The 22,684-nt window shown below is 40.1% G+C and overlaps 1 protein-coding gene and 1 non-coding gene across 5 annotated transcripts in view; both read left to right on the top strand.

Annotated features, from left to right (window-relative positions):
- Window positions 1-22,684, top strand: part of BTBD9 (BTB domain containing 9) — a 396,006-nt gene that overhangs the window by 221,776 nt on the left and 151,546 nt on the right. The window lies entirely within an intron of this gene.
- TRNAC-ACA (transfer RNA cysteine (anticodon ACA)) lies at window positions 2,503-2,574 on the top strand. The gene has a single exon. It is a non-coding gene; the product is annotated as a tRNA-Cys (tRNA).

Below are 22,684 nucleotides of genomic sequence, written 5' to 3'. Positions count from 1 at the left end.
CTCCTGGCCAGTGAAGATCTGGTGATCCTGCGTGGTCTCAGCATCCCTCACAATCACACTGGGCTGGTTTTATTCATTGCTGCCTGATTATTGGGACACACTTCAGAGCTTAGATTTTTCTGTCTTTTGGAGCAAAAGCCAAAGTTAAACACTAGCAAAATAAAAGATCTCATCTGTGCACAGTACACGAAATAGTAAATTGTCCCAGGCAGACTGGATCACCTTTCAGTAAACTAATACTGCTGAGATCCATTAAAGCAGTAGGGGGCTGCCAAGTACTCACATCCTAGACTCATCAACTTGTTTTTCTGCTGACCACTCAGTCAGTCAGCAAGAGCAATGCGATAAGTCCTGGATGATAAACATGGTTCTTTTTCAGAGACAGAATGAGTCACAGCAGAGAAGAAAAAATGTTTCAGATGAGAAAAATAAATGCCAAGAGCAAGGTCCTTTTAGATGAGAGCAGGTCCTTTCAGATCCACAAGAGTCTCATATTCCATATAGAAACTTGGGCGTGAGAGCATTTAAAAAACGCCCCACACCAGGCCCTTAGTCTCAGACACCTGCATGTCTCCAGAACATCTCAGGGAAAACCCTTGACTCTGTGGCATGTTAAGGGCAAATTTCAGTACTTGTTTAATAGAGTAGAGACATTTGTTGCAATGAAATGTAGATCTGCTGTTAGTATGAATTTATTGTGCTGCTCTAGCATCTTTATTATTTCCTATAAAATACAATCTGATTTAAAAATAACTGGTCCTGTGACACTTACAAGGTTGAATCTGATGGAATGTCCATTGCAGATGAATATCCCTGTAAATAATTTATGTCTTTTGTCTCTTATATGTGGATTCTCTTAGACCTACACTAATTAGCAATAAGTTCTGGAGTAAACTAGTGAGTGAAAGTACAAGAAAGTCATGTAGGTTAGTGAGTTCTATTGATTCTTTAAAATAATTCTATAGTAATGACTATGGGAAAGAAGCCAGTGTTTTTCCAAGTCTGATTAATAGCTGATTTAATTCATAAGCCTTAAAGCCCAAAGCAAAGACTCATTTGTTTTCAATTCTGTTTTATGTTTTTTTGGAGCATTGAAGCTTGCATAGTTTATTTAAATGAGGTAAATTTATGGTTTTTAATATGAGGGCCCCATTTACACAGAAAGCAATATATTATATTCAAAAAGGCAGGATGAGTGAGTGAGTAGTCCTGGCTTTGAAACAAACAAAGGCAACCTGGATTCGATACTGGATGTCATTTCTCTACTAACACTGACATAATCAAGTCCCTTAGATTGCAAATAATAGAAATCTACTCAGACTGGCTAAAACAGACTGGGAATTTGCAATCAAGATATACAGTAGCTGATGGAACGAAGGAAAGAAATGTGGTCAGGCCTCACTAGAGACCAAAATAGGGACTCAAAAGTGGTTGTGAGCTGGTGTTATTTTTGTTGTCCTTCCAGGGATGTACGGTCCCCTGTCTCCCCTCTACTCCTGTCTAGAGACTTTCTCTTCTTCCGTGACAAATATAACACCAATCATGGTTGCCTTCGTTTCAGATTTATATTACTTCTGATTTCAAGAAATACCAACCACCTAGCTGGAGCAGTAATTCCTAATTCCAAATGCCCAGAAACAGACTCAGTTTGGCTCACCTTCTCAGGTGGCCAAAGAGCTGTGGCCAAGGGGACAAGGTGGTTAGCACCGAAAGGGCACTAGGGAGAAAGTTCCAATTTTGCCTAAGATATTTCTTGTTATCCCTCTTCCCTTACCTGCCTCCCTGCTTCTGTGAGTATTACAATACTCAAATTTTTTAGAGCAGTTACTTCCAAAGTTGCAGAAGAGAAGATACTAAAGATGTTTCAGGCAGAGGAAGCTGCAGGAAGGAGAAGCTGCACAGTGTGTTGAGGGAAATGCATCTAGTTGATCCTCATCAAGTGTCAAGGAAATGGCACAGAGAGGAAACTTGAGGAGCCAGTGGTTTGGAGACTCTGCTGGGACGCTAGGACTTCATCTTGAAGGCCATGTGTGTGTTTGGTTGCCTTGTATCCTGACAGGGAGTTACTTGGTCATCAAAAAGTTTAATCAGAAACTGACAGATTTTGTATTTTCAGAAGCTTACTTGGGCAGAAGTTTGAAGAATGGATTGGATGGGGAAGGGCAAGAATAGAGGCAGAGCCATCATTTGAGTGTCTCAGGTGGTAGATGAGAGTCTGAACTCGGGCAGAGTGGTGAAAGGGAGGGAGACATATTTGAGAAATCTTGAGGAGGTACAGTGGGCAAGACATGTTGTTGAATGGCTGTGAAGGGGGCAGAAAGGAATCAAAAATAGTGAATATAGAAGCAGGCTTGAGTAGAAGACAGTGAATTCAGAATTGGACAATTGAGTTTGAAGTGTCTGTGGGACATCTAAATAGATATTTCTAGCATCTGAGTCTGAAGCCTGATCAGGGCTCAAGGGATTAATTGGGATTTACAAATAGTCAGATGTGGTCGGGCTTCCCTGGTAGCTCAGATGGTAAAGCGTCTGCCTACAATGCAGGAGACCCGGGTTCGATCCCTGGGTTGGGAAGATCCCCTGGAGAAGGAAATGGCAACCCACTCCAGTATTCTTGCCTGGAGAATTCCATGGACCAAGGAGCCTGGTGGGCTACAGTCCATGGGGTCACAGAGTCGGACACGACTGTGCAACTTCACTTCAGATGTGGTTAGAAGGATGAGAATATATACAGTCACGCCAAGAGAGCATGCAGAGAAGGGATGTTTAGGCAAGGGCGCATTAACAGGCTCCAAAGGTTCTAATGAATGCTCTGATTGTGTATAAACTTTTGTATAAATGTGTTGGGGATGGGATGAGGAAAGGGTACACAGCTTTCATCAGATTCTCAAAGAGGTCCATGAATCATAAAGTGGTTAAGGAGCTTTGGTGTAGAACACGCATTCTGGAAGGGAACAATACCTTCTCCTAAGGGGTTTAAAGGTGGTTTTTAGGGGCCAAAATATCTTCCTCTCTTTATGTGTAAAATGTAGATATACATACACAACACAGACATACACAATATGCCTAGGTTATTAAAAATCATAGGGCAATAAGAAAGAAAATGTCTTAAAAAACTCCTTAGGGAGGTGATAAAAGGGTGGAGATGAAAGGATGCAAAACAATGGTGTGGCCTGAGAGGAGCAGTAGGTTTAAAGCTGAAGACAAAAAGAATCTATAGTTTTTATTGCTGATAGCAATATTGCTGTACCACCTCTTCCTCCTTTCTATTATCACATCACCATGACCACGCATATACCCAGTACATACTTTCTGAAAAGTTACATTACACTGAGCTACGTTTACTTGGAGAAGGAAATGGCAACCCACTACAGTACTCTTGCCTGGAAAATCCCGTGGACAGAGGAGCTGGTAGGCTACAGTCCATGGGGTCACAAAGAGTCGGACACGACTGAGCAACTTCACTTTCACTTTCACGTTTACTAAGTATACAGGGAATAAAAGGAAAACATGGCATTTTTCAGAAAGAGGTCATTTTTTTTTTCCATATCTGCTGCTTCAAGATGATGTACATAATAACTGTTATGAATATCTAGAATTAGAGGCACATTTTAAAAACTAATCTTGTACATTAATAGATGTACCTACTTACTCTGTTGGCTGACTGAGAAAGAGAGCACCATTTGTGGTCTGGGGCTGCTAGAAACTTCCAAGAATTATTCTCCCTTGGGCCTTTTCTCCACCTCTTCTTCTATAGCTGATAACTTCCTCCACTGAAGGTATCTGTTGAGCCGTCACTGTGTACATGACACCAGATCTAAGTGTTGAGTTAAGTAAAGTAAAGTCGCTCAGTCGTGTCTGACTCTGCGACCCCATGGACTGTAGCCTACCAGGCTCCTCTGCCCATGGGATTTTCCAGGCAAGAGTACTGGAGTGGGTTGCCATTTCCTTCTCCAGGGGATCTTCCTGACCCAGGGATCGAACCTGGGTCTCCAGCATTGCAGACAGATACTTTACCATCTGAGCCACCAGGGAAGTGTTGAGTAGCTTTGCAGAACTTAAAGAGTATCTGGTACCCTCTTTGAGTAGCTTGTCTTCTCCCACCCCCGATGAAGGAAAAGCAGCAGTTCCTTTCAAAGGCAAGCCACTGCTGCAGTATAATGCCAGGAATCAATTTCTAAGTTCCTTCTTTTCAAGGAAAGCTAGGTCACTATAAAGTATCAAGGGACTGCCACTTTACTATGTAATGTATTATGTACATTTCTAGTCTTAATTTTTTTATGAATTGCTTATAAAAAAAGATGGTCAAATTAACCAGATTTCACTAATCTTCCCATTCTTTTAATGTAAATTATTGGCCACCCTTGGGGCCAGAGCTGAGAGCAGCAAATTTTGGAAGGGGAAAGCAAGATCAGCAGGTTTCTGGCCACTGTGGTTCAAGTCAGAAATCATTTATCTGCATTAACTCTTGTTCTAAAGTGTTCACATTTTAAAACACCTGTGGGTGAAGGTGTTCATGGGGTAAATGTCTGCTTTGTGCACCTCAAGAAAAACAACTTGACCCTGTGAACCTGTGTTCATCTGGAAGCCTTATTGCTGAAAACGGAGCTATCATCAGGCCTCTACACTCAGGACATTGAGAGCATGCCATGTGTGCTTACCTAACCAAGGACCAAATGCAGCCATATTGCAATAGCAATGGTACAGGAATACTAGAAGAAACAGCATATATCACTGCAGGGAAAGATCATCCTTCTTTCCATTCCTGGTGAATGGTTTTAAAGCTGAAAGGCTGTTTTTTTTCTTCTGTTCTTTCAATAAGGCCCATAAGACAGATCACCATTACATTTATCATCCTTTTCTACTTTTTTTTTTTTGTAAAGTCAATCACAGACGTGTGCTTAAACTATTTAGGAACATTTTGATGTTTAGCAACCTCTAAAATACTTGATTTTAAATACATATTTTATTTTAAATTCATAAAGCAATAATTCAGAAGCGAGGCCTCTGCTTTACATATACTCTTCAGTTCTGCCATGTAATGAAGTGTACAGTATGTATGTGCTTTGTATGACGTGCTTCGGGGACAGCTTTCCTTTTCAGACCTTGCTTTTTGTGTCAGCTGACTGGCATCCGCAGTGCTAGGGAAATGGAGTGGTTCCTTGGTGACTCCCAATAGCTGTCAAGATTAATCTGTAGACAGGAAAAGATTTTCCTTGAAAGTATGCTGGAGGAAACTGCCAAGCAATGGCTGCACATCATTCTAAGGAGACACTTATTGCCATCATGGAGGCAAGGAACAGGGACACTTATTTTGCAAATTTAAAGTGTAAGCCTCTTCTCAACAAGTGAAAAATCAAGTTGAGTGGGTTTTAAAAAAATATTTCACTTACAGATTTTTTTACATTTTGGTAAGTCAAGTCTATCCACTTATGAAGCAGGTCCTACTCTTTCAATTTTGAAGAACTGAAGCTGGCATTTTTCTCATCCTTAACCACTAGAGAACCAGATGCCTTGCAGCAGCAAAGATGAGAGCCAGGGTTCACCCTAACCGCTTCCTTATGAGTGTGAGATATCCAGTTGATATGGAGATGAAAATCTCTCTTTCCTGTTGTTTCTTCTGAACCTTGTTTCTGGAAACTAGCAGTTTTCTAATTTATAAACAGTCTTTCCTTCCATTTTTTTAAAACAGAAATTTTAAAAAATACTGTATCTACAAATTGTTCATTAAGGAGCATACAAATATTTTACTTATGTGTTGAATTGGCCTTCAGGGATTGGTTCATCAGTTGTGTGTGTATGCGTGCTCAGTCGCGTCCAACTCTTTGCATCCCTGTGGACTGTAGCCCACCCACTAGGCTCCTCTGTGGAATTTTCCAGACACGAATACTGGAGTGAGTTGCCATTTCCTACTCCAGAAGATCTTCCCTACCCAGGGATTGAACCCATGCCTCTTGCGGCTTTTGCATTGGCAGGCAGATTCTTTACCACTGGTACCACCTGGGAAGCCCTGTAATAGTAGCATGATTATAAATGAGTCAGATATTTGCCACTTGTTTTCCTTCAGTTCTCATAGCTATGCAGATTGTCCCCCAGCTCTATGGCCTAGGACTTATGGACAAATGCAAGTTTAAGTTAAAAAAAAAAAGGAGGTGAGGGGAACCTGTGGTTCAACAAGCCATCCCTGTCCCAGGTTGGGCAAGCCAGTTATATAATACGCTGAAACATAGCCTTCGTGACATAGCTCTTTATTTCCCAGTTTGTGAGCTTGAGCACGTTAGTTAAACACTATGAGTGTTCCTCAGTTTACTCATCCCTAAACTGGGGATAGTGGTAGTGCTTTACTTTATAAGTCATGACGATTGATGAGTTAAAATGGGTTAAATACTTAATATAGTACCTGGCATATACTCAGTGTTCAATAAATGTTAACTGCTTGCTTTTTTTCCTTGCTATAATTATTATGTTAGCATCACTCAACATTAGCCTTGATGTTATAAGTGTTATAGTTTAGCACAGTCCTAAAAACACCTTCGGAGTCTGGAAACTGCTCAGTCTCTCAATTTCTATTGTCAGAGGATTTCATTTTCTTAGGCCTTGATTCATTTACACCAAGCTGGTACCTTACTGAATGATTTTGAGGAATCTCTGGGAGAAGTCATAGAGCAGAGAGAATTCATCACCTCTCAAGATCCACAGGACCTTTTCGTATTCATTAACCTATTTGGCTTACTTTTCTCCAGTCTGTGGTATGTCAGTATTTTCATTTTATCCTGTTAGGAGAACTGGAAAAAAAGAATAAGGTTAAAGGATTTGGTCTAGGTTACCTGGGTTTGGTAGCAGAACTAGTCACAAAACCATTCTGACTGCTCTTCATGGATGTGGTTTATTACATAAAGTCCTTCCACAGCTAAGGTACCATATGTGCCATATCACATTAGCTACCAAGGTCAGCCAAGGAATATTGCAAAGTGTTTTTTTTTTTTTTTTTAATCTCATGAGTTGAATTCCTTAAGTGTTAAATCTTAATATTTTATCATAAATATTTAAAGCAAATAACCAATTTCCACTTAATCATAAAGCACAACTCTTGTTAGTCTGAAAGTATTTGCATGGAAAAGTACACATCACTTTAATGTATTTTCTGTCTGCTTTTGTGTCCATATAAAAATAACAAGCCACAGATGCACAATGACATCATCATCACTGAACCAAAGAAGGAAGAAAAGGAAGTTACTTGGTGAGCTGAAGATGTAAACTTTTCCCTGTCAGGCTGTCAGTGCTTTACTTAGTCTTTTTAGGAGGGAGTTCCTGTGTGTAGAGTCAGCCGCAAGATCAAGGACAGTTGACACTCACTCCTGCAAAGTGAGTCCAAAATTTAAACACAGCGTCCTCCAAATGTCCCTTGGCATGAATGAATGTGATTTTTTTCCTTAATGCTACATTAGGTTCTCTAGTTCATCCCACTCAGCTCCACTGCTTCTTCTCTAATGTTGTGTCCAATTTTAAATGATTTGAGTGATGGGCCTTCCATCTTTTACCTGGCCAGTGTAACCCCAGAGCACCTAAGATTTACATGGCCTTGTTACTCCCTGCGACAGCCATGCTGCAGCAGACCTGAGAAAGGAGTGGCAGAGCTCACATGATTTTAATTGCTGCCTAATAGGCTATAGCAACCTGAGCGTTTTATTAAGAGGGCATTTAAAATTACCATTATTATTCTAGAAGATGCTTTCACACTGCAGTAAAAATCATGCTGAGAGAATGTCTGATGTGCAACCCAATTTTGCCATTTTCTTAATTTCTTCCCATTACTCCTAGTAATGTACCTCTCAAGCCATCTTCTTTGTACTTCTCTGATTACATAAATAATTTTATCTTCTCCCTTTCTGTTTTTCCCAGTTATGTTTACCCAGAGTGTTCAGGATAAGCATAATCATAATAATAGAATTGGGGATTACTACATGTAGACTTTTCAGAGTTAGAGTAACTTTTTAAAAAATAGATGTTGATGAATCCCATAGAAGTAAGCAGTATACACCTTCTCATTGCAATAAGCAGGAGAGTTGTTTTTTTGTTTTTTTTTTTAACCTTTATCTTCTTTTAAATCATTCAGATCATTCAGTTCTGTCATTTCCGGGCCACTCTCTCCTATTACTGACACTCCCATGAGTGAAAGCCAGATTTCAGTATCATCATCTTTTGAGAGAGGAATTTTTATCTCGCCTCTGTGATGATATTTGAGTAACTCTGCCATCATACCGTGGTTATTTAATTCTGTTGTATTTATAAGCAATTCTCCAACCTGCTGACAGTTGTCACTTAGAAACCTTACTAGTGTTTTTCCTTTCTTCTTTATACTCATCAAATCCTGCCATGGTGCACTGTCTGTGCACTGTCCCACCAGCATTTGGCTACCTTATAAACAGAAGTTAAAAAATAGGATACACTCTTTACTTGAGGTTTTTATATACCAAGACATAAGCATCTAGTTGCATACTCTGTAAAACACCCGTGGAATATTCTTTGTCCTTTGCTCTTTGGGAGTAACTTATACTTCTCTAAGAAGTACCTGTCCTTTGTCCCCACTCATATTTCAGCACTCAGCATCACATCTGAGGTCTCCTGCATTATAGGGCATTCTTTACTGACTGAGCCACCAGGGAAGCCCCCACACCCAAGAAGCCTTCTCTAATCTTCCCAGTCTGGATTAGGTGGCATTCCTTTGTGCTATTGTGCTATTTTGTGCTTGTAAAATAACATTTATTAATATATATTGTGATAACTTATCTGCATTAAAACAGTGGGTTTTTTAGGAGTTGATTTATTCATATTTATTTCCATATCTAGTGGTTCACAGTATTCAGCATATAATAGTTCTTCAATTTAAAACATTGCTAAATTAATGATGTCAAATATAGTCATAAAAGCAAGTACCTACTATTCACTAGCGATTGTACCAATTACTGAGCACTTAGTATGTGCCTCGTCAAGTACTGACTAACCACTTAACACATGTATCATTTAACTCCCCAAAGTTAGGTCATGTTATTTTCCCTTTTATGGATGAGGAAACTGAGGCTTTGAGAAGTTACCTTTGAAAACTGAATTGCTCTTTTTGGTGTCTTTCTCATATTGGAATTTCACTAACCTGAACTGAAGACCTTCTTTAATATAAGCTGTAAATTTTCTAAAATGTAATACATAATCATCCAGTTATATTTATTTTGTAAATTGGCAGTATTACCAGTTGTCTCTGGTGTTTATCAAAGGACTTTTTTTTTTAAGATGGGATCCTATGTGGCTTAACTAGTATTTTTTTTTTCTTTTTGTCTAACATTTATACTTTGCTAGCCTTTCAGTGAAAATAGAGGAGCAACCATTTGTTCCGTTTGGGAATTAAGAGAGACCAAATGATTAAAATCAATAGACAGTGCCACAGCCTCCAATTCCCCATTCTGTCTTCCTGCTGAAGAATCTCTGGAGCCAATAGTTTGAACACCCTCCCTCAGAAACCTGCTTATAAATAGAAAAGTTGACTAGTTCGACTTTCCCCCTCTGCTCCTTTCTCCTCCTCCCTGCTAATGAGCAGTGAAATGGCCTAATGACTGGGACCAGAGGGAGGGGAGAGCAGAGAAGAAAGCCTGAGTAATCTGCACACTGAATTATCAGCCTCTGTGTAATTGAGTTTTCTTTAGCTTCCTTCATTTTGGAGCATTTTAAAGTTACTGAGGGATACACTGTTTCTCCAGGCACTGAGATGAGCCATGTTTTCAGTTTCTGTCATCATTTTGATCCACCTCTGTGGCTAGAAGGCTTGCGCTTCTGTTGGGGACTCCAGAAAGGAAGCTGGGGGGACTCTGAATGAATAACAAGGTTCTCTTTTCCACTGAGAGTCAAACACAGAATGGCCTTTTCATGCCCTTGTCTGTTTGACTGTGCGTGATAGAGGCTGGAGAGCATGTATGTGGCCGGAGCGGCCCTGGAAGATAAGGAGAATGGTGAGCAGAAAATGAATGCAGCCCAGGTTCACAAAAGTCCTGAAGGAGAAATAGCTGTTGGTGGTGGAGGGTGAACATCTGTCCTCGTTTGCCTGAGACTGAACCGCTTCTTGGACTGTGAGACTTCCACTAGTAAAACCAGCACAGTCCTGGGCAAACAGGGATGGTTGGCACCCTGTGTGCTTAACTTTCCTTACCTTCACAAAAAGTTCACAGTCAGTTGGAAATTATTTCCTATTACCTTTAAATCCTAACTCACTGAATGAAAACAAACCAAAACTTGAGAATTTTCTTGGACTCTCTGGAATAAGCGGTAAAACTGAATGGACCCTTGTTGAAAGCTTTCCTCCTGTTACACCTGTGTCTTGTGCTCCATTTATCTGGTTTAGAACTCTTGGCTACTCCACTCCCCACGCCTGTGAGGCATTTCTTTGTTCTTCGGCCCCTTCTCCTTTTGCTGCTGCTGCAATAACTGCAAGGATTAAAGAGGATGTACAGTATGTACTTTCTCTTACTTTGGCACTTGCGTCCCACGGCTCTGCTTCGATTCAACTGGCTGGGCTGGGACTTTAGGGAGCCTCCAGGCGACTCACAGCTGAATCTATCAGGTCCCCTGCAGCAGCTGTTATCTGAACCAACTGGGTCCTGTGACAGCAGCAGAGGAAGGGTGCAGCACGAATGTGCAGGAAGAGCACCAGACAAGCCTGTCTCTGCTCCAGAGAGTCTTAATCACCCCATCTGCATGTGGAGCATGGTGATTGTTCTGGAGAGAGTGGGAAGGGGAGGAGATGGTGTTTTTCCACAGTTATTAAGATAAACAGAGCAGCCAATACTGTCTGTGCAGCTGTTTCAGCGTGAGGATGAACGGAATTATTTTATTTTTACTCAGTGGGAATTAACACCCCCCCTCTTTCTTTTTGAGAGAGGGAGACTATGGCTAACACAATAACACAATGATTTGAATCTTTCTGCAGAATGGTGATAATTTATGTGACTGTCTGGACATATCCCTGTTTGGACATTTAATTAGTGAAAAACCAGTTCAGAAGATAAAATAGCTAAATAATCTGAGACAGCCATTTGAAGATGTGGTAGAAGGAATAGGACAAGGAAGGGGAGGGGATGGAGGAGCAGCTACAAGGTGACAATGTTATTTCAAGACAAGAAAGAATAAGAATAAAGAGTTGTAGCCCTCAGGCTGAAGACAGGAAAGGAGATGAGGAAGAATGGTTATTATCTCTTGTGTTATTGTCCTAAGTACCAGACAATTTAAAGGTTTACCCTTGTGGCCATAGCAGCTTGGAAGACCCAAGGTCTCAGACTCAGTAAGTCCAGCAAAGATCCATGATTGAAACCTCTATCCTTATAGGAATAATACAGGCATGGACACACTGTGGTGAAAAATATTATACTTAAGCTTTCAGATAATGATGGCAGAATGAACACACATTGATTCTCACATCCTTCAGAACAAGATCCTACTAGAATGACAGTAAAGAAATTTTTTTAAAGTATTCATCTACAAGGATAAAAAAAAATGGGAAGAGGAGATTAAAAACATGGAGGAAGCTGTAAAGCAGATGAACAATTGGTTAATGATTTACCAGGCTCAAGAAAACTGAGTCCAGGGCTTCCCTGGTGGCGCAGTGGTAAAGAGTCTGCCTGCCAATGTAGGAGTCAGGGGTTTTGATCCCCAGTCTGGGAAGACTCCACATGCCATGGAGTGGCTAAGCCTATGAGCCACAACTATTGAGCTTGTGCTCTGGAGCCAGCGAGCCACAACTGCTGGATCCCGAGCATCCTAGAGCCCATGCTCTGCGACAAGAGAAGCCACTGAAACGGGAAGCCCATGCACCACAACTAGAGAGCAGCCCCCACTCACCGCAGTTAGAGAAAAGCCCACACAGCATCAGAGACCCAGCACAGCCACGAACAAACAACGTAAATCAAAAAAGAAAACTGAGTCCTTAGCTACTAAATCCTCACAGGCTTAGAAATTAGGGGCACCAGGCACCTTTGACGCTATGATGAAGGAGGTAGGTAGGAAGGGGCTAAAATGAGGAGAATTCGTTAACTGTGTGCTTATGGAACAATTAAGAGCTCTGGCTTCTCTTCCCCACTTCATTCAACTTGGACCACTTCTCTCCCACTCTGACAGAAAACTGGAAAATTTATTTCTTCTCTTTTTTCCAATTCTGTTCAGATAAAACTGACATATAAAATTGTGTAGGCTAAACGTGATGGTACATAACATGGTGATTTTAAAAGAACTTTTTATTTTACATTGCAGTATAGTTGATTAGGGCCTCCCTGGTGGTTTAGTGGTAAAGAATCCGCCTGCCAAACAAGAGACGCAGATTCGATCCCTGGGTTGGAAAGATCCCCTTGAGAAGGAAATGGCAACCCACTCCAGTATTCTTGCCTGGGAAATCCCATGGACAGGGGAGCCTGGTGGGGCTACAGTCCATGGGGTTGCAAAGAGTTGGACACGACTTAGTGGCTAAACAACAACAACATAGTTGGCTAACACTGTTGTGTTTGTTTCAGGTACACAGCAAAGTGATTCAGTTATACGTATACATGGTATCTATTCTTTTTCAAGTTCTTTTCCCATTTAGGTCATAACATGGCGATTTGACATAGATATGTTGTGAAAGGATTACCATAATATGTTTATTTAACATTTCCATCACCTCAGAGAAGTATCTTTTTTTTTTTTCAATGGTGAGAACACTTAAGATCTAGTCTATTAGCAACTTTCAAGTATATAATACAGTTGTTAGCTGTAGTCTCCATGCTGTATATTAGATCCCCAGAACTTATAACTGGAAATTTGTACCAGTTGACCAACATTTCACCATTTCTCTCACTTCCCAGCCCCTGGCAACTATCATTCTAATCTGTTTTTAAATAAATGAGATCATGTAGTGTTTGTCTTTCTCTTTCTGACTTTGGAAATTTTTTCTTTGATGAAGATAAAACAGAAGGTCTCTAAACTGGGAAACCATGCACAAGTGAGAAAGATCATACTGTAGGAAGTCGAGGTGGTCTGAGGCTTAGACTCCACCTTTCAGTAATACCTCCCCCGCCACACACACAGACAAATAGGTCTTCCTTTTTCATCACTCTGAAACTCTGATAGTCAAGCCCATATCTTCCATGCATACAATTAGAAACATTTTTCTAGAATAATGGTCAGTCCAAGAGAGAAGAACTAAAGAATCTGAAAGTGAAAGTGAGGTTTTACTGACTGTTGACCCATTCAGACAACTGTATCTTCAGAATTTCCTTTATATGTCTGGGTTCCTTCCTGACAACCTCCTTGACAACCAGACATTCAAGGAAACTAATAAGAAACATGAAGACTAAAACAAATAGGAAAAAGAAACTATATAGGGAGATGAAAATGTTTAAAAAATTATTGCTGTCTTCAGAGAGATTAGAGTAAATCGAGCAATCTTAGACCAAGAAGAAGCCATAAAAAGGAACATTTGAAAAATATGAAATACATTTGGAAATTTAAAATATTAAAGCAGAAATGGAAAGCTTGGTAGAGTGCACAAATGATAAAGCTGAGGAACTCTCCCATAAAGTAGAACAAAATTACAAAAAATAAAATAAAAATGATAAAGACAGCCACCACGTCCTGCTCGCCTTCTGCCACACGCAGTGGGGTGTTGCTCCAGGGTCTCGCTTCAGACACCTCCTGCCCTACTTTAAATGATTTAAAACCCTCCAGTGGTCACCTCCTCATGCTTCACAGAGAGCAGAGCTTAGTGCACGTGGTCAGTTCTAAGAAAGGCTGTGTTCAGCATGAGCACTGAGGGAACCAGTTCTTAGTGACTCCACGTCTACTGAACTCAGTGACTGCAGGACTCGAGCTGTATGGAGAGCACCTGGGATACTGCTTGGCCTCCGATCCACCTGGAGACAATGCCAATACAAGGGACTCCAAGAGGACTTTTCAGAGAGGATGGGAGAAGAAGCCTCTTTGAGCAGGAAGATCTTTGGTTCCCCACCTATCATAGCATGTTAATAGCTGCCAACCCCATCACTACCAATGTTAACCGTGCCTGCCCTGAAAAATTGACTGACTTCTTGATACAATCTGATTTATGTGAATTGCTATTCCGTTAATTGACCTGGAGTGGCTCAGATGGTAAAGTGTCTGCATGCAATGTGGGAAACCCAGGTTCGATCCCTGGGTTGGGGAGATCTCCTGGAGAAGGAAATGGCAACCCACTCCAGTACTCTTGCCTGGAAAATTCCATGGATGGAGGAGCCTGGTAGGCTACAGTCCATAGGGTCGCAGAGAGTCAGACGCGACTGAGTGACTTCACTTTCACTTTTCACTAATTTGACCTGAATGTTTTTCAGACCAGTAAAAGCACCCTTTTTCAATACATTGCACTCCTTCCCCTGATTCCTGGGTTTTGGCACCAATAAGAAACCAGGAACTAATATGTTACTTGGCGGGATAAGCAACTCAGTTGATTAATGCACTCAAGTCCTCTGAATTTCAGTTTCAACCATAAAATGGAGACATTAATTCCTGCCCTCTGAGTTAGGAATTTATATATACTTTGTGTATGGAGGGGAGTTATTGATGTAAAATATAAGTTTTGGGTGTCCAACATAGTGATTCACAATTTTTAAAGGTTATATTCCAATTATAGTTATTATAAAACACTGGCTATATTCCCTGTGTTGTACAATATATCCTTGTAGCTTATTTATTTTATACATAGTTTGTACCACTTAATTCCCTACCTCTATCTTGCCCCTCCCTCCCTCTTTCTTCCCACTGGTAACTACTAGTTTGTTCTCGATATCTGTGAATCTGTTTCTGTTTGTTTGTATTGACTAGTTTATTGTTGTTTTTTAGATTCTGCATGTAAGTGATATCATACAGTATTTGTCTTCCTCTGACTTACTTCACTCAGCATAGTACCCTCCAACTGCATCCATGTTGTCGCAAATGGGAAATTTACATTCTTTTTTGTGACTAAGTATTCCATTGTATGAATATGTGTGTATATATGTATCATGTCTTCTTTATTCACTCATCTGTTGATGGACACATAGGTTGCTTCTGTGTCTTGGCAATTGTAAGTGATGCTTCTATGAACATTGAGGTGCATGTATTTTTTCAAATTAGTGTTTTAACTTTTTTCAAATATATACCCAGGAGTGAAATGTTTACATTAGAACAAAAGGTAGACCTATATGGAGTTAAAAAAAAAAAAGATAAATAAAAGAAGTATAAAAGTACAGGCAAAGATAGGGAGGTCCAATATTCAAAACTAAAAGTTTCATAAAGAGAGATTTTAAAAAATCCAGGGGAAAAAGTCAATAATTTAAGAATATTTACCAAAACTGAAGTACATGAATTTCCAGATTGTAAAGGTCTTCTGAGTACCCAAATCAGTTGAAGATAATAGACCCATACTAAGGCAGCATGAAATTTCATCATGTTAAGGAAGCAGAGAAAATCTGCATGTTTCCAGAGTAGGACATGTTGTTTTTTTTTCAGTTGAGCTATTTCAAATCCTAAAAGATGATGCTGTGAAAGTGCTGCACTCAATATGCCAGTGCATATTGGAAAACTCAGCAGTGGCCACAGGACTGGAAAAGGTCAGTTTTCATTCTAATTCCAAAGAAAGGCAATGCCAAAGAATGTTCAAACTACCACACAATTGCACTCATCTCACATGCTAGCAAAGTAATGATCAAAATTCTCCAAGCCAGTCTTCAACAGTATGTGAACCATGAACTTCCAGATGTTCAAGCTGGATTTAGAAAAGGCAGAGGAACCAGAGATCAACTTGGCAACATCCGCTGGACCTTCGAAAAAGCACGAGAGTTGCAGAAAAACATCTACTTCTGCTTTATTGACTATGCCACAGGCTTTGTGTGAATCACAGCAAACTATGGAAAATTCTTAAAGGGATGGGAATCCCAGACCACCTGACCTGCCTCCTGAGAAACCTGTATGCAGGTCGAGAAGCAACAGTTAGAACTGGACATGGAACAACAGACTGGTTCCAAATTGGGAAAGGAGTATATCAAGGCTGTATATTGTCACCCTGCTTATTTAACTTATATGCAGAGTACCTCATGCGAAATGCCAGGCTGGATAAAGCACAAGATGGAATCAAGATTGCTGGGAGACATATCAATAACCTCAGATATGCAGATGGTACCACCCTTATGGCAGAAAATGAAGAAGAACTAAAAAACCTCTTGATGAAAGTGAAAGAGGAGAGTGAAAAAGTTGGCTTAAAACTCAACATTCAGAAAACTAAGATCATGGCATCTGGTCCCATCACTTCATGGCAAATAGATGGGGAAATAGTGGAAACAGTGAGATGCTTTATATTTTTGGGCTCCAAAATCACTGCAGATGGTGACTGCAGCCATGAAATTAAAAGACACTTGCCCTTTGGAACAAAAGCTATGACCAACCTAGACAGTATATTAAAAAGCAGAGACATTACTTTGCCAACAAAGGTCTGTCTAGTCAAAGCTATGGTTTTTCTAGTAGTCATATATGGATGTGAGAGTTGGACTATAAAGAAAGTGGAGTGCCAGAGAATTGATGCTTTTGAACTGTGGTGTTGGAGAAGACTCTTGAGAGTCTCTTGGACTGCAAGGAGATCCAACCAGTCCATCCTAAAGGAAATCAGTTCTGAATATTCATTGGAAGGACTGAAGCTGAAACTACAATATTTTGGCCACCTGATACGGAGAACTGACTCATTGGAAAAGACCCTGATGCTGGGAAAGATTGAAGGCAGGAGGAGAAGGGGACGACAGAGGATGAGATGGTTGGATGGCATCACCGACTCAATGGACATGGGTTTGGGTAAACTCCGGGAGTTGGTGATGGACAGGGAGGCCTGGCGTGCTGCAGTCCATGGGGTCGCAGAGTTGGACACAACTGAGTGACTGAACTGAACTGATGGGTAAAAGTTTCTTTTAAAAATTTAAAAGAAAAGAAACAGTTAAGCCAGTTTTGTTTTATTTTAATGAGAATTCCAAACACCACAGCAGTAGCAGTGACTGTTAGTCATATAATAGAATCCTCTTGTCTGTTAAAAAATAAATCCTTCTCTTACAAAGTGCACTTTTACCTCATGTGCATTTCTCTCGTAAGTGTTTCTTTCCTTGAACTTCTGAGCCAAGTGTAAAGATTGACATTTTCTTTCTGATCACGGACTTAACACTAATGCTGTACCAGTCAAGTCTAGGTCATGAATGGTTGAACTCTTAAGAAGGTTTGGGGAGGGAGAAAAAAAAAATCCTTGTCAAACTACTCCACTTCCCAACCTGCTTGCTAATCCAGTAGAAATATGGTTTGGGACGGGCTTCAAAATTTCATCAGTGCATAGGACTCCTAACAAAAAAGGCATGAGTATAGGGAAATGTCTTTTAAAATGACTGGGCAAGTCATTAGCTGTGAAGCTGTCCCATGTCTGCTCAGCCCCTATGATAAACTGTAGGCCCTGTAGTTCACCAGTAGCACCACTTGGAGCATCTTGCTCTTTTGTTTTCTGTTTTGCTTGTGTTAAAGTTCCAACACGTTGCAGATTTTAACAACAAAAATCTTTTAGTGCTGCAATTAGTATTCCTTCATGCTATTTGGAAGCTGGAGTATACAGGCTTCTACAGTGTAATCAACTATGCACTTCTAGCTTTAACAAACCCTGAGACAACATACCACACCAGTTTTGGGCCCAGGACAAAAGTGCTTCTCTGTCTCCTATTATCATTCACTTTTCCTGTGCTGTTGGTGTGAGTGGTCTTTTCAAGTTTTCTGTAATATTATTTTTGTTTACTTTGACTACTCTGCCTCTGGTTGTTAGCTTTGTACGTAGTTATACTAATACCTGAATTATGTAAATCTGTGGATTTCTTGTTTTTTTTTTCCTTTCCCTGATCAATTCTCTAGGTAAAGGTCCAAAATTTCCCAAAGGGCAAAGAGGGTCCCTGAAATTTTCTGTGAGCATCGAAGCAGTGTGGGAATAGTAGGTGGCAAGTGTGTGGCTTTTCTGGGTTGAGCTTGTTTTCTCCAAATACATTTCAGTTAGTTCTCTGTTGGGACCTGTTATTGCCTGGAACACAGGTTCCTTTGCATAGCTCATAAAGAATACAGAGGCTTTGATGGATGTGTGTTCTGTTGAGCTTTGAAATCTCCAGCCTGATTGTATAAGTGTGTAGGGCATGAGTTTCCCATGAATGGAAATAATGCACGCAAGGCCTAGCACATGGGATGTGTTCTGAAGCTGGTAGCTTTTACTCTAATTCCAGTGCTAGTTTCTCAGGGGTCTGGAGTGAAGATCTGTGCCTTCCTTATTCCCTGTGCCCTCTTTAATTATTCTCTTGACTTGAGGTTCAGTTTTTACTTCCATCATTCTGACCGTCTTAGGCAATTCCTGTCTTATTTCTCAGTATGTCGGATGTTTACATTCTTAGAAGGATTCTTAGATTTTTCCTCTGCGAGAGGCAAATTCTTTCTCTTTCTGTTTGCCTCTTGTCCTTCTGTATTTAATCTTCTACTCTAAAAGGAAAAAAAGAACAGGCTCCTCTAGCCCTTCAAATTATAAGTTACAGTAAGTGGCTTATCCCCACCATAGTCTTAGGTTTAAAAAAGAGCGAGAAATTTCCCTTACCCATCATGATCCTAAAGCAGGCTTGCTACAGGTCATAGCCACCAAATGAGTTCTTACAGATTCATGGGGAAACTAACAAATTTAATTTTCTTCTACTTTTTCTCTAGTGCACAATTCCATTAGACTCATTTGTCTACATTCATGGAAATGCACAGCCTACTGGATAAACTGCAAAAGATAATGCAGCCATTTTAAAGATAAAACTGGTGAAATTCTCTCTCCTGCTCCCAGCATCTTGGTCTAAGGGAAAAGTTAATGAAAAAATGCAAATATTGAACTTTTGGTAATTCAGTTCTGTTTCTTAAAATATGCTTTGTATTGGTTTCAAATGTTTCATTGAGTAGTAAAATTGGTTAGCAGTATTCCCACATGAGAATTTGTTCACAGTAGCACATAACAGAGACAGAGAAGGGATTGGTTTATGCATATTCATGATCTTTCTCTCTGCTTGCTCCTCCCTTTATCCCTCTTTTCTCTTTTTCCCTTCTTTCTTCCCTCCAAACCTCTCTCTCTTATTCACTTTTCATTTTATATCTTTCACTTGCCATCTTGTCTTTCTGTAATCCCTTGAAAACTTGCAGAGCTAATTCTCTGGGGAAAAAAAAAAGCAATAAAAAGAAAACTAAGCCATGAAATAAATAAGGCATTTCTTCCCATGGAATTCAAATCAGTTCCTCTTTCCAGATCCTAAGAAACCTACTTAATTAGATGTTTGCCTATATCCTGCTAAATATGTACAATACACTCATTTACAGTATATCCGTGTTCTCAGGCAAAGCTAGTCACACCTTCGCTTTTGACTCTTCTTTTATTCCTGGAGAGAAAGATTTTTGTTAATATAACTGTTTATCCTTCCAGTTTAGCAAGTTTGTCTATGAAGTTCTATGCTAAATATCAATAGATCACTTACCAACCAGTGGCTAATTATTTGATTTTTTTAATTTGTTGTCTGTCTCCTGACCTGAAATGTAAATTCCATGGGGAATAGATTTTACCTGTAGTATCCAATCCCATATCCCAGCACCCAGCAGGAGTAGCTGGCACATGCTTGGTTAATATTGATATTTGTTGGATAAGACAGTGGTTGTGTGTATGGGTTGCGGGGAAGGGATTATTTCTCTTTTAGCTATGTTTGTTTTGTTTTGTTTGCAGGGAGGACTTTTAGAGTTCATGCTGCTAAATTAGCTATTTTAAGATGAGGCTACCATGTGTGAATAGGTCAGCAGCTCTTATGTCTTTCTACTTACCATTGCTACCAATATGGAGCCTGAGACTGGAAGAAATTAAGGAACTTGCCCCCGATTTTATATCTAATGCATTGTGAAGCTCTGACTAGCACGTAGGTCATTCTTTCGGCTTAATCCTGTCAAAAATCATACAGTTTGATGGGTTTTAGTCTTACCTTCTAAACTGCACTATGAACTTCCCCAGATGAAGGTTTATGTCCTGTCTTTCTAGTCCGTTCCAAACAGTGTTTAGCAGAATTTCTTTTATCTAGTAAGTGTTTGTTAAATCTTGATCAATAGCAGCTTTACCCAATATACCTACAGGGGCTATTAACTGGTAAATGTGCAAGCAGAAATGAATTAAACAAATTTACATGTTATATCATTTTCGTATGATTTATATAAATAAATATTATAGTTCTTTTGTGATATTAATTTCAAATATGTTTTCATAGATTGAAGGCATTATGGCAGGTTTTAGGTTCTACATATACAGAGGTGGGGAAAAAAGCCTACTGTTCAAAGTCCTCATTTCCCCCAAATAAACAATGCTTAAATATTTATCTCTGATGTTGAAATGACTTTCTATTTGAGGTTGCACTGGGTTATGATGTGTTAGTAGTTATTTACCAGTCTTATCCACTCTGTATGCTTGATTCTATAAAGCATCAATTTTCTCTGGAAACAAAATGACTTCTTGTTTTGTTTGCCCTTCAGGTTGAGTAGTGGAGTTGCTAGAACAGAACTGCTCCCTCTGCAGGGCTAATGGTCAGACAGTATCAGGGCTGTTCTCCAAGACAGTAGCCTCTGCTTAGGCTAACTCTGCAGAGTGCTTAACCTTTCAATGTCTTCCTCTCTCAAATAAGCAAATGCTGCTGGGGCCCTTTGCTGAAGTCAGTGGAGGAGAATCTATAGCTCCACAGATCAGCCAGAGGGAAGGTTTTCTAAGAGTAGCAAATCTGTTCTGTTGCAACATGCTTTTTCTAGAAGCTTTTTGTCATTCTGGCAGTAAACTGTTTTCCACTTGCTGCCTTAGCAACAAGGCCTGAAGTCACTTTCCCCTCCGGTCTGGGTTTGAATAGAAGAGCGTTAACACTGTACCTAGAACTAGAAGAAAATATCATCCTGGGTAAACCCACAGATGTTACCAGCTTCTTGGACTGGAGAATTATTTATGTACATTCTTCATATCTCTGCAAGGAAAGGTCAAATGGGAAACTGTGGAAATGGTGAATTCAAAACCCACATGGTCCTGAGTCCCTAGAAAATGCTGTAGCTAAAGTTCTTGTCAGGTGACTTGCTTCTGGCCACAGCAAAGGACAGTTTTCCTCTGCAGAATTCTCCATGGAGTCTTCAGAGGAAGAGCCAAAATGTTAGGGGTCCCTTCTTGTGTTGTTAAGGATCCCAGCCTTAGGCTACCTCTAGTTTTCTCCAGAGTCTTTGTTTAACCCAAGAATATAAAGTTCAATTTGAGAAGAAAGTTTTGTTTACCAGAGAATAAAATTCTGATGGATTTTGGCTTTAGTTTATCCCTTGAGAGCTCATTTAAATATTTTTTTGCTGAATTCAATCTTATCTTGTAGTAGAATCTGCTCAGTTCAGAAGTTAGGTGATCATATAACTAGAGGCAAAGGTTAAGGATTAACTGTAACCACAAGTAGGCTAAAGACTAAAGAAACAAAGACTCCAGGATGAGGTTTCCAACGGGTTTAAAGTGAGGGGTGCAAGTTGCTGCTTTTTGTATTCAGTTTGTTAAAGATGTGTTGTTTGTGGCTTAGAAATGAAATACGGTAGCGTTCTGACAAGAAATGATGGAAAGAAGATTAAGAATAGGAATTTGTAGTACCTCCCCAGAACAGGCAGGGAATACAATGAAATCTCCAAGGCAGAAATTTTCTAGGTCACAGTATTATGGTGTCTCTTTGTAAGAAGTGCTATTTTTCTTGGTAAATTAAAACCCCAAACTTCCAGAGTTTGCTCAAAAAAAGAAACTCTTCTGTAGGCACAGGTAGCGGGACCAAATATGGGCAAAAGATTCTTCACTTGTTTCTTTATGCAGAGCTTACTTAGGTCAAGAACATTTTAAATAGACTTTTCTAAAGACTAGGGGCTTAAACCAGGAAGTAACATAGAGCCAGGTAATCTGCATTTGCAATGCAGATTCTTGCCGTGGCCATAACACCTATACTGTGGAGCCCTAAAGGGACAGACTAGCCCCGGCCTGTGCTCTTGAAGTCCATCTTTGGGCCTGGATGCACCACTTTTTTTTTTTTTTTAATTAATTTTTTTTAATTGGAGGCTAATTGCTTTACAATACTGTAGTGGTTTTTGCCATACATTGACATGAATCAGCCATGGGTGTACATGTGTTCCTCATCCTGAACCCTCCTCCCACCTCCCTCCCCATCCCATCCCTCTGGGTCATCCCAGTGCACCAGCCCTGAGCACCCTGTCTCATGCATCGAACCTGATCCAGCGATCTGTTTCACATATGATAATATACATGTTTCAGTGCTATTCTGTCAGATCATCCCACCCTCGCCTTCTCCCACAGAGTCCGAAAGACTGTTCTATTCATCTGTGTCTCTTTTGCTCGCTCGCATATAGGGTTATCGTTACCCTCTTTCAAATTCCACGTATATGCGTTAGTATACTGTATTGGTATTTTTCTTTCTGGCTTACTTCACTCTGTATAATCAGCTCCAGTTTCATCCACCTCATTAGAACTGATTCAAATGTATTCTTTTTAATGACTGAGTAATAGTCCATTGTGTATATGTACCAC

Source organism: Giraffa tippelskirchi, chromosome 8 (genome assembly GCF_054371585.1).
Source record: "Giraffa tippelskirchi isolate mGirTip1 chromosome 8, T2T-mGirTip1v1.2.pri, whole genome shotgun sequence".
Classification (NCBI taxonomy): domain Eukaryota; kingdom Metazoa; phylum Chordata; class Mammalia; order Artiodactyla; family Giraffidae; genus Giraffa; species Giraffa tippelskirchi.
Note: the sequence above shows the minus strand (reverse complement) of the source record. Positions and strands in the feature narration are given on the sequence as shown.